General features: G+C 43.7%; 1 non-coding gene across 1 annotated transcript; it reads right to left on the bottom strand.

The window, feature by feature from the left end:
• Positions 1-1,230: 1,230 nt before the first annotated feature.
• Positions 1,231-1,304, bottom strand: TRNAW-CCA. The gene has a single exon. It is a non-coding gene; the product is annotated as a tRNA-Trp (tRNA).
• Between the last annotated feature and the right edge of the window lie 12,253 nt (positions 1,305-13,557).

Raw genomic sequence — 13,557 nt, 5'->3', positions numbered from 1 at the left:
ACAAACCTATTGCTTCGTATTGTCGAGATCCTAACTAAGAAACAGTCACTATATGAATAAATACCTCTATCATAAATGAGTAGATGTGTCATATAGTTGTAGCAACTGCAATTTTTTCTCTAAAAAAGAAAAGGGATTCTAGGTTGTGAAGCAAAACTAAAGGGATGTGGATAAAGGGAGGGATGATAGAAAGAAGGAAGGCGATATACCACCCAAAGAAAGGGTATGAAAATGCTGGGTAGAGTTAGCTTTTCCATGAAGACCTGTCCCGTGCAGCGAAGCCCTGTTAGTAAGACCCTCGCAATAATTTAAGTATCTTTCAGTATCTAACTATAAATACTAATAAAAATAAGAAAGAAGGATTGATTTGCAGAAATAGATGTCTTTCACATACAACTAGAAAAAAATAATTTCCTTTTCGAATGGCAGTTCCAAAAAAACGTACTTCAGTGTCAAAAAAGCGTATTCATAAAAATAAAGATAGTCAATTTGACTGGACTTAAGAATTTATTATGTTTTCTGAGAAATAATAATATATCATTATTCTCTTTAATAAACTTTTGTCTCGTAGGAATACTATATGATTTCACCGTTTGTTTCATCAGAAACAATCTGGGACGGAAGGATTCGAACCTCTGAGTAATGGGACCAAAACCCGCTGCCTTACCACTTGGCGACGCCCCATTAAGGGTTTTATGCGACACTCATAAACACTAGTATGTTTATTTGTTATTTGTCAATACCATTTCAATTACATAAAAGGAGGGATATTCTCTTGCTAGTATTCTACACATGCGGATAATATAGAATAAAAAAATGCATTGATCATTACATGGAATTCTATTAAGATATTATATGAAAGTCGAATTTATTCCACTCTCATTTGAGAGTGCAAATACAAGGAGGTATTTTGTGTTTGGGACAGTCTGAAGAAAAAATAATTTAGAGTACTATTTAGGGATAGATCGTACCTCTTTTTTTATCCCCTCGAACAAATCAAAATGATTGAAGTTTTTCTATTTGGAATCGTCTTAGGCCTAATTCCTATTACTTTAGAGGGATTATTCGTGACTGCGTATTTGCAATACACGCGTGGGGATCAGTTCGATCTTTGATTGAGTCATTTTTATTGACCTCCTCCAGACCAGAGAGGAGGTCAAACTGAAATTGGAGTTACAATTCAATTTTGTTAAGTTATTTTACTCTGCTTCGACATAAGATAGATGGAATCACACTCTGTAGAATTTGAACCTACGACATCGGGTTTTGGAGACCAGCGTTCTACCAAACTAAACTAAGAGCGCTTTCATTCATTCAAAAAGAAATTTTTTTTCTATTCCTCAGAAGAGTTAGATGTATCCCAACCTCTATTGCTCTCGCGTAAAGACTTTTTTACGCGACTAGAAAAAGTGACTATGAATTCCCCTTTTTGTTTGTGAATCCCTGTTTGTATCCTTTGAGTGCACCCCATTAAGTAGCAATCAAATCAAGGAAATCAAATAAACGATCCCAGTACCGTGCCGGCCCAAAACATGATCTTCACCAACTTGGATTTGGTTCTCTCGCGAAAATCGCGTGTTGCAGAGATGATAACCATGAAAATCAAGATCCTGAATAAGAAAACAGAAACCAAGGAAGAGGAAACCACAAGAGTGAAGACTAGTAGAGTCTCGTCTTTTGTCATTCTTTGCTCCTTTTTCACTCAATGATTCCTTCGAATTTGCCGACAATAGATCTTTGGGCTTTGATCACCAAGGAATAGAGACTTTACAAGTAAAAGCAGGGGATTGGGATTCCATTGCAAGGCGAAGCGGTTGAGTGACGCACCCTAGATATGTCCAGTAGGTGAAAGCATCACTAGCTTACGCTCTGACCCGAGTAGCATGGGGCACGTGGAATCCCGTTGGTAGCCTACTCCAGTCCCCTTACGAAACTTCCGTTATTGCGTTAGCCATAAACTTCACATGTTTCTAGCGATTCACATGGTCAGCCCGTGAACTTAGCGAATACTATGATAATGATAGCACCGAATTTTGCCAATTCGGTAGTTCGATCTATGATTTCACATTCATGGACGTTGATAAGATCCTTCCATTTAGCAGCACCTTAGGATGGCATAGCCTTAACGTTAATGGCGAGGTTCAAAATAGGAAAGGCTTGCGGTGGATACCTAGGCACGCAGAGATGAGGAAGGGCATAGCAAGCGATGAAAGACCAAGGAGAAAGGAGGCTCAGAAGGAAGAGGATTGTACCATGAGAGAAGGACAGAGGTCAACCCGCTTCAAATATGGAACATGGATTCTGGCAATGCAACAGAGTTGGGTCCTCATATCGATCCGAATGAATCAGTCTTTCTACAGAGGTCAATCTTTGCCCATTAGGCAAGAGGATAGCAAGTTCTAAATTCTATCTCGGTAGGACATGGATTTCTATTACTTTGAAATTCATAAATGAAAATGAAGTAGTTAATGGGAGGGCTACCGTTATCCTTTTTCTTGTATGTGTTCCTAAGAGAAGTAATTTGTCCTCATGTTTTGAGGTCTCAAGAAAAGGGCATGGAAATAGATAGACACTCTTGAATGGAAATTGAAAAGAAATGTAGCCCTAGTTCCTTCGAAAATGGTAAGATCTTTGGCGCAAGAAGAAGGGGCGACCCATATCATCTTGACTTGGTTTTGCTTCCCCTCTTTTTTTAAGAATACCGAGTCGGGTTCTTCTCCTACCAGTATCGAATAGAACATGCTGAACAAGATCTTCTTCATGGAAACCAGCTTGATTTAGATCGGGAAAATTGTACAGATTTTATGAAACCATCTTGGTGACTTGATTGGTTCCCTTCCCCCAATTTGCAAAGGATGATTCCCATGAAGGTGATCTCGATCACCATTCTATGATATTTCTGGATGCTTTTGATAAGCTTTTCCTTTTACCTAATGCCGGCTACCGAAAACTTACTTCATGCTATTACTAAAACTTATGACTGAGCCGCACTTGCTTTCCAAAAGAAATTGAAACTATCATGCCTGAGACTAGCCAATAGAAGAAAGAGCCACAAGCAAGCCATAGCAACATCCTTTTTCTTCGCTTTCTTGGGTGGGGCACTAAATTCATGTATCTTTACCAATTAACCAATTTCTTGACGCTGGGGTGGATCCTAAATAGATACCACTTCCTCATGAATTTATCTTGAATCGGGACCTTTTGGCTCAACTTTATCCTAGTTTTGCCGAAGGAGCAACCCCTTTTTTTAACTTTAAATTGGTCCAAATACGTAGAATTTCTGACTTTTCGCGGAGGACTAGATCCAGTAACCGGCGGTCTCTGGCTGTCCGATATTGCGCACCATCATTTAGCTATTTCTTTTCTTTTCCTAATTGCAGGTCATATGTATAGGACCAATTGGGGTATTGGCCATGGACTTAAAGATATTTTGGAGGCTCACGAGGGCCCATTTACAGGTCAAGGCCATAAGGGTCTTTATGAAATCTTAACAACATCATGGCATGCTCAATTATCTCTTAACCTAGCTATGCTAGGCTCTACAACCATTGTTGTAGCTCATCATATGTATTCTATGCCTCCCTATCCATACCTAGCTACTGACTATGGTACATAGCTTTCCTTGTTCACACACCACATGTGGATTGGCGGATTTCTAATAGTCGGTGCTACTGCACATGCATCAATTTTTATGGTAAGAGACTATGATCCAACTACTCGATACAATGATCTATTAGATCGCCTCCTTAGACACCGCGATGCAATCATATCCCACCTTAACTGGGTATGTATATTTATAGGTTTTCATAGTTTTGGCTTGTACATTCATAATGATACCATGAGTGCTTTAGGCCGTCCACAAGATATGCTTTCAGATACCGCCATACAATTACAACCTATCTTTGCTCAATGGGTACAAAATATCCATGCTACTGCGCCTGGCGTAACAGCTCCTGGTGCAACAACAAGTACTAGCTTAATGTGGGGAGGCGGCGAGTTAGTAGCAGTAGGTGGCAAAGTGGCTTTGTTACCTATTCCATTAGGAACCGCGGATTTTTTAGTCCATCACATTCATGCATTTACCATACATGGGACTGTATTAATACTTTTGAAAGGTGTTTTATTTGCTCGGAGTTCCCGTTTGATACCCGATAAAGCAAATCTAGGTTTTCGCTTTCCTTGCAATGGGCCTGGCCGAGGGGGAACATGTCAAGTATCCGCCTGGGATCATGTTTTCTTAGGTTTATTCTGGATGCACAATGCAATTTCGGTAGTCATTTTCCATTTCAGTTGGAAAATGCAGTCGGATGTTTGGGGTACTATAAGTGATCAAGGGGTGGTAACTCATATTATAGGGGGAAACTTTGCACAGAGTTCGATTACGATTAATGGGTGGCTTCAAGATTTCTTGTGGGAATAGGCATCAAAAGTCATTCAGTCTTATGCTTCTTCATTATCTGCATATGGTCTTTTTTTCTTAGGAGCTCATTTTGTCTGGGCCTTCAGTTTAATGTTTTTATTCAGTGGCCGTGGTTATAGGCAAGAGCTCATTGAATCTATCGTTTGGGCTCATAACAAATTCAAAGTTGCTCTCACTAACTCAGGCCCATTGTCGAATCCTACTCAGCAATTGTCGAATCGTACTCAGCCGAAAAGGGGGTACTTATGTATGGCGGAACGGGCCAATCTGGTCTTTCATAATAAAGAGATAGATGGAGCTGGTATGAAATGACTTATGAGCAGATTAATAGATCATTTTGGAATGGGATATACATCCCATATACTGGATCAACTAAAGACTCTGGGCTTCCGTCAAGCCACTACTACATCGATTTCTTAGGAATCGAGGATCTTTTAACAATACCCTCTAAGGGATGGTTAGTCCAAGACGCGGAACAACAGAGTTTCCCTTTTTTTCAAAAGTCTGTAAAAATTATATTGCCAATTCCATTTTAGTTATATTCTTTTTTCTTCTTGTTTTTTCTTTCTAAAAATCGATATTGGCCGAGAGACAATCAAATTTGCAAAATGGATAAAATCATTGCCGTTATTATAGGGATGTCTTGAGATATCCTATTTGAACGAGGACGAGATTCAAATCAGCGAAAGGATCCTTTCTTCTATTGATTTGATAGATATTTGTTTTTCTTTTCCTGTCTGTATGATTTTGATTGTCGATGAATGAGCCTTTTGTAATGCTTTTATATCTATTCTATGTCGCAGGCGCCTATCCAGTCTATAAACAAATACCGATGAGAAAAATGAAAACTATACTAAACTAAAGAAAACATAGAAAGAAATGTTTTTAGTATTTTTTCTCACGTGATCACCTGCATTGTTTTTATGATGTACTACTATAGTAGCCTAGTCTAGTCATAGTGGAAAGTAACTTAGACTACTCCAGTAACTCTATGGTTACCCAAAGAGCAAGTACTACCTCCGTCCTGGTTTACTCTTCGAATTTTGTAGTATCAAAATTTGACCATAGATTTAACTGACAAAATGTTAATGCATGTCACTAAGAACTGTATCGTTGGATTCGTATTTGAACATAATTTCAAATGGTGTAATTTTTAGTGACATGCATTGGCATTTTCTTAGGTAAATCTATGGTCAAAATTTTATACTAAATACGAGGTAGTACTCCCTCCATCCAAAAATTCTTGTCTTACATTTGTTTAGATACAGATGTATCTAACACTAAAATGTAACTAGATATGTCTGTATTTAGACAAATTTAAGACAAGAATTTTGGGATGGAGGGAGTACAAAAGTGGGCTATGTAGGCCAAAACACGGGCCAAATTCACTTGTGATGCATTTGGCATCGATGCCCCTCCATTGCTCACCTTGTGCCCCAATCTGGATCATCTACTTTGCTCCGGTGCCAAATTAACTCACGCAATGAAAAAACACTATGTGAGAGAGAGAGAGAGGACTGAGGCAATAAAAAACACTTGTCTGGGAGAGTGAGAGGCTGGTGTAGTTGGTTTGATTGATTTGTTTATACATGTGGGTCTGTGTGCACAGCGGTGCCAACTCTCTCACATCGCGAGAGCGGTGGCAAAATCTTTTGATTTGACATCGATGCTTATAATGTGGCATACTTTTGTGAAATATGGCATCGGCCACATAGTGTAAGGCAACAAATGCCCAAGCTCCTCACGTGCTCCTAGTTAAATGAGAGGAAACAGAAAGAGAGAAAGAGAGAGAGAGAAAAAATATCACTAGCTAGCCAACCCTATCATATGAGCGAATGATATTGGTACCTCTTGATGACACGACAATCTTATACAGCTAGCTGCTCTAATATGTTCTCTTCTTTTGCAGATAAAAAAGACCCGAAAGTGAAAAAGGTGTTGCACTATAACAATCACATCGAATGCCTTGATCTCCATATTACAGAAATTGATTTGATTGACTACCGAGGCAGCACATCTGAGATTAAATTGGCCAGGTTCTTTGTTCTGGAGGCAAGTGTGCTCAAGGTAACGAGGTTTGGCGTTCTCTAGCACAACAATGAATGGTGTGCTAAATGACAAAGTCTCCGCAGAAGCTGAATTTGTTTATGAAACATCAAGTGGCGAGAGACTCAAAAACTTATTTCCCCATTAGTGACTTGTCAAGGCGGTGGATTTTAGTTTGTACGATAATGCTGCATCCACCTAAAGTAACGAAAGTTCTTACGTAAACTTCCTAGTAATTCCCTCTTCGTAGGTGCAACATTACTCCTAACATTTGTAATATCAGTTTGAAACTTGTAATGTTGCCGTGTTCTATTCCTGCGTTTTCAAAATCCTGCGAATCAAATAGGTCATGACTTGGTGATGATGTTGTGCCTCCCATCTTTCACCAATAGCCATCGAATCAAGATCTGATGCGTACAAACCAAACTTCTCCATTTTTGCAAAAAGATGCCCGCACTTGTTCCCTATTTACAAATAACTCCTTGTCTCTCACAATCAGCCTTATCTCCTCCCCACCACATCTAGAAGCCTGTGGAAAAATTTGGCCTGATGGCCGCTGTCGGCGCCATCCACCCCTAATCTTGATGTTTCATGCAATGCACGGGCATCTATGCACGGGAAATTATGTCGAACAGGGCTAGTTGTAAGCAGGCTAGCTCTACAGCCGTGATGCTAGTGACAGCAGACGGTGAGGCTGACTATGGTATGCCGAACACGGCGCCTATACTCAGGTGTCATCTCCGGCGTAAGGTCTTTTCACTTCACTGTGAGGAGAAGCATGTAATAATTCGACCAACGGGTAGTACAGTGCTAGTACTCCTACTACATTGGTAGTACTACTACTAGTACTAGTAGCACCACCATTTGGATTTAGGAGTACTACCACGTCCATCTGGATTTTAGTATTTTACTAGCAATATCTAGTAATGCATGTCACAAAAAATGTACTACTCCCTCTGTAAATAAATACATGGTGTATTGTTTTATTCCTATCGGCAAGAGAACTTAATGTCTTTTTGCTAACTAATAGGATTACATGCAATGAACTAAACACTGCATGTCATGTTTGGCAGTCTCAAGTCATTGAAAGCATGCACGGCCCACATCTCTCATTGGTTGATATGTCACGAAATAAGAAACAAGGAGGGAGTTAATGCATCGTGCCTAAGTGTTTTGGGATTATTTGGTTTTCGTAAGGTGACTTACACAACATTTTTGTTTACATGCATTAACATTTTATTAGTTAAATCAAAGGTCAAAACTTGGCGCAAAATGCAAAGGGAACCAATAAACCAGTAAACATCAAACTTCTCTCGTTTGGCCCCAACTAGAGGTCCGGTGAGATGACTATACTACACTAGCACGGAGGGGGACACAGATTCATTGACTTACTGCAACTGCCTTTGGGTGAATGACTCGTGGGCCCAAGGGGTGGCTGGCCCACATATCTTCCAACCAAAGGTAGGTGCAGTAGAGGGCCGAGGAGTAGTATGAAATCCTACGCACCTACGAACGCTAACCAAGGGCAAGAGTGATCACTTGAATCGCAAGATCAGTTGACTAGAAGCTAAGCTAGACCCATGGAGGTGCTGAGCATGAGCATCAGTCGGCTGTGCCAGATGGTCCACGACGCCGGCCTGCGGCCCGGCACCGAGGAATGTCTATAGGTATTGCTTGAGGCCGTCAGGGCGAGGGGCCGCTTGGACGACAGCTTCATCTCCTTGTTCGACGAGGTCCTCGTCAGTTTCCTCGACAAGTTCACCGTCATCAAGAAGCTCGCGGATGACTTTGACGTATGCCTCCAGCCAAGGCGCCCAGGCTCTACGATGCCCGCCACCCTCAACGGCCACTATGGTGACAACCTCTTCGATGCACTGGTGGCCCTGCGACTGCCCGCCGTCGCGCCGGAGAATGTCCACCTCGAGGTCGCGCTCGCCGTGCAGCGCCTGGCGCAGCAAGACACCATCGACGTAATCACCCACGTCTACACGCAAATCGTCCACAAGGACTACTACATGCAAGAGGAGGACGATAGGACGCAGGCCTTCTTGGACCGCAAGGCAACCATGGACGACATTGTTCAGAAGCACGTTGAGCTCGTCGCCAACGCCGCTGCTCCTCACACGTCGGTTGGTGACCCGGCGCACTAGGGCGTGAGGATGTCGTTGATGGATCCGTATGTATTTTTATCTTTTCGTCAAATCCATGTAGTAGTATATGGTACTACTAGTAATTATCTTACCTTCCGCATCAACTTCATAATTTTCCTACATACTCCATGTATGAACAACGCCAGAACCAAACTTCTCATTACTCTAGGCAAAATATTATTTTCTATCTGTCAGTTGCGCCATGGAGCAGAACCAAATTTTACAAGTTACGAGTTCAAAAGGAAAAGCCTGCCGTATTCGCGTCGCACGACCACACGGTTGGTCCGGCACACCTCTCAATGGGGAATGCATGCGGTGTTGCATTTTCACTTACAAGTGGGACCGCAGTTGAGCAAACCGACTATCAGCAAACCCCCACACCGCCCACCGCGCGATGGCTGAGAAAACAGGAGGGAGAAGAGATGGATGTAGCGCGGACTCCAAGAAAATTGGTGTCGGATGGGACTCGTATGGGTGGCGTGTGCCATACTGCTAGATGTGCATGCTAGTTATGGCCCATGCCACCCCACTATATCGAGCCTATATCGAGGTACGTAGAACAAATTTCCTGGAGTCCATGCTCAGCCCTCCTCTATCTCTCTTCTCAGCCAGCCAGCGGACGCGCAGAGCCCATCGTCTGTTTCCTCATATGTGGTCCCACATGTCAGTGAAAACGCAAGAGGACCCACTGAACCTGCACATCTTTCACCTCAACGTGCTGGTGATGAAAAAAATCGAATAAAGATCTTCGGTGGCCGCTTTTGGAGTTACTCAAGAGTAGTAAGATTCTATTTACAGTTTAACCCAAGATGCACATCACGTGGCTTCAACTACCACTCTATTTTCTTGCATGACACGACCTAGATGCTGGATGTCCCACATGTCGGCAAATGGAGGAAGAACCCGACGAAATCTTCGGTTGTGCTCTCGGATTAGACTAGTTGTGCTAACTTAAAAAATTTATTGTGTAATAGAATGGATGCAAGTTTTGGTATTGGGAAGAAGAGTACGTCGATATATTGATAGAGCGCAATTTAGTAGTAGATGTTCTAGCACTTTTAGCTAGCATAGAGGCTTGAGACGAGACTAGTGCACTTGTTGATACTCCTACTAGAATAGAGGCTAGACATGAGACTAGATGCAAGGAAGCAACGTCTACTTCTTTACACTCGAAGAAGAAAGAACCACACAAGATCGAGCCTCCACAACTCAACAATGAATGCATCAAGAAGTCACTAATGCATCGAGAAGGCACTAATCAAATGGATATCTTCTAAAATGTATTCTTGTGGCTCTTGTTTTCTTTGGTCTTGCTTTTCTAGTCAAAATTATCGTTGGAGTTCGTGCAAAATGGAGGTCCGTTTGGGGTCGTGTGTTGGAGTTGGCCTTACAAGTGGGACCGCAGTTGAGGAAACCGACTATCGGCAAACCCCCACCTCGCCCGCCGCGCGATGGCTGAAGTTAGAGAAACGACGAGGTTGAAGAGATTGCTCTAGCACAGACTCCAAGAAATATGGTGTCAGATGGATGGCGTGCTGGTGGCGTGTGCCGTACTCCTGGATGTGAATGCTTGTTCTGGCCCATGCCACCCTACTACTCCTACTACTTATATAGTACTCCTACTAGTAGTATCAAGGATTCGAGGTGCTAGTTATGTACAGCGAACACATTAACATATGGCTACAGTAAAAACACCCGCCCGACGCGCAAAGCATGTGAAGCTAGTACAAATAGTGTACTACTATTGTTGATTGGCCTCATCCGATAACCTGTTGCAATGCACGTACAATTATGTATTCGGAAAATACATTTTTGCCTCGTCGCACCACTCACTCAGAGAAGCGACTCAAAAGCCATTTATAAATTTAGTAAGTTTATCACAGGCATATCATTTTATTACATACAACAGGTCATCAACCCACATCGACAACGAGGATACATTATAAATACTTAAAGTTTTCATCACACAACAAATAACAAGCAATGAAATGAACTTCAACTCAACCAATCATCAGTGTTGGAAACGCTTGCTTTGAACCACAAGTGATTCTCTGGGAAGGGCCATCCATTGTCGATCCCGAGACCAACACAGGACTGATCATCCAGGCTGAAGCCTCCTACTATATCAGTACCAGGGTAGGGAACCACCCAAATGTCCAAGGTATAGATACATTTGCTTCTCATAAATGGTAGTAACGTTGTGTCAACAGCAGTTGGATCGCCTTTCACCATCATTGGATAGTTTTGTCCAAGGAAGAGCGAGTTTTCTCCAAGACTATCAATTTTGTACCAGGGAGAAGGTGTTGGCGCTACCACACTAGTATCCATCCCGAATACCATGCAACGGTTGTTGGAATAGGTCCGGAGAGTGCGATTGAGGGAGTCCCGGACTAGGGGGTGTCCGGATAGCCGAACTATCATCATCAACCGGACTCCAAGACTATGAAGATAGAAGATTGAAGACTTCGTCCCGTGTCCGAATGGGACTTTCCTTGGCGTGGAAGGCAAGCTTGGCGATACGGATATGTAGATCTCCTACCTTTGTAACCGACTCTGTGTAATCCTAGCCCTCTCCGGTGTCTATATAAACCGGATGGCCTTAGTCCATAGGACGAACAACAATCATACCATAGGCTAGCTTCTAGGGTTTAGCCTCCTTGATCTCGTGGTAGATCTACTCTTGTAACCCACATCATCAATATTAATCAAGCAGGACATAGGGTTTTACCTCCATCAAGAGGGCCCGAACCTGGGTTAAAACATCGTGTCCCTCATCTCATGTTACCATCCGCCTAGACGCACAGTTCGGGACCCCCTACCCGAGATCCGCCGGTTTTGACACCGACATTGGTGCTTTCATTGAGAGTTCCTCTGTGCCGTCGCGATCAGGAAGGATGCCTTCTCCCATCTTTAAAGACGGTACCGTCGTCAAGAGAGCTTTGGCCACCGGCCAAACTGTTCAGCTAGGTGGTTTTCTTGTGACCGCCTGTTCGGCCACCGCTCCGACGATGACCTCTCAGGTCATCAAAAGCGATCTTCACGTCAGCCCGGAATTAGCCAAGCAGTTAGATCCGATTGAGCTCTCCTTTGTAAACGAGCTCTTGGATCGCATCGCCGCCCTGGGAGTCGCTACAGACTACGATCGGATTGGGCTTAAACCCGATATGAGAGAGATTAACTCTCCTCAGGCTGCCCACCATGTTGTCATGGTAGAGGGACAATGCGGCAACCCTTCTTCTACGTTGAAAACCAACTACGTCCGGATTCCCGATCCCTCCAAGCCGGATTCCCGCGAAGGGACGGACGCTAATCAAATACTGAACTTAGAGTCAGGCATCGGACTAGATTCGTTGGAAAGCATCCAGCAAGTCAAGCTTCCAAATCTGGAAACTTCTTGGCCCTTGAGCCTCAGATCGGGCGGGGTTCCGAACTTGATTCCACCCGCCCACCCAAACATAAGCGATCTATCTCAAATACGGGAAGAGCCCGATGAAACAGTACATCATTACTGGGCCAAATTCCTCCTGGTTATGAACAGGATAAAGGACTGCTGCGAAGAAAGCGCGATTTCAATTTTCTGCAACAATTGCATGGACAAGGGAATCATGAACGCCATAAGTCGTCGCGAAGTTACACGCTTCATCGACCTAGCGACTATCGTACAAAAATACTGTGCGGTAGAGAGTGCCAGGAACACCGAAACTAGGTTTTGGGACAGTCCGGCCTTGACCACAACCCTAGTCCGAAGTAAAAAGGTGTGCCATACTCAAGCACCTGGGTTAAAAACCAAAAAGCAAAGACCCCCTACAGGGCATGGAACCATATTGGAGGGCTGGCTCAACGGACCCTGCAAAATCCACAGTATGGAGGGCGCCACTCCAACACACAGCCTTCGAGCATGTTGGATACTACGGCAGGTGGCCAAAAGTGGCAAAGGCTTTCTAGCCCCGGGCAAACAGCCCAGCAGTACCAGTACGGTATTAATAGTCTTCGAGACTTTCGCATCAAATAACATGCGAAAACGAACAATCCGTAGCCTCGCCGAAGTTACCAAGTAGCAACAGCAAATCCATGGAATGACACGGCTATCACCTTCAACGCTAGCGACGAACCTAAATTCCAAACAGCTAGAGCACCAGCCGCATTGGTCCTCAGTCCGATAGTGGACGGCTTTCGCCTTACCAAGGTACTCATGGATGGCGGCAGCGGATTAAACCTCATCTACGAGGAAACCCTTCAAAAAATGGATATTGACTGGAGCCGCATCGAGCGAAGCAGCACAACCTTCAGAGGGATAATCCCTAGTCGAGAAGTACGCTGCACAGGAAAAATCACACTAGACGTAGTGTTCGGCTCACCGGACAATTACAGGTCCGAGGAGGTCATGTTCCATGTGGCCCCATTCGGCAGCGGATATCACGCTTTGTTAGGGCGAGAGGCATTCACAATCTTCCAAGCTATACCCCACTACGGGTACATGAAGCTCAAAATGCCCGGACCCAATGGGATAATCACTCTTGCAAGTGATCCAGATACAGCACTCCGCGCTGAAAATAAGACAGCCACACTGGCCCTAGAGGCATTGTCCGAAGCCCTAGCGGCAGAGGAACTAGCTACGCTGCGCTCCACGGTGGATAGGGACGATGTGATACTCGATAAGAGGTCCAAGTCCACCTCTTTTAAACTAGCAGACGAAATAGTCAAATTTCAGGTCCATCCAACGGACCCCACAAAGACGGCCTCCATTGGGGCACAATTAAGTCCTGATGTCGAAGCCGCACTACGAGAATTCCTTCGGGAAAATTGGGACATTTTTGCCTGGCACCCTTCAGACATGCCAGGAATCCCACACAGGCTGGCAGAGCACAGCCTAAACATCCTAAAAGGATTCAAGCCGGTCAAACAAGCTCTTCGGAGATTTTCCGAACCCAAAAGAAAGGC

Source organism: Triticum dicoccoides, chromosome 2B, assembly GCF_002162155.2.
Source record: "Triticum dicoccoides isolate Atlit2015 ecotype Zavitan chromosome 2B, WEW_v2.0, whole genome shotgun sequence".
NCBI classification, from domain to species: Eukaryota; Viridiplantae; Streptophyta; class Magnoliopsida; order Poales; family Poaceae; genus Triticum; species Triticum dicoccoides.
This window is presented reverse-complemented; position numbering and strand designations above follow the sequence as displayed.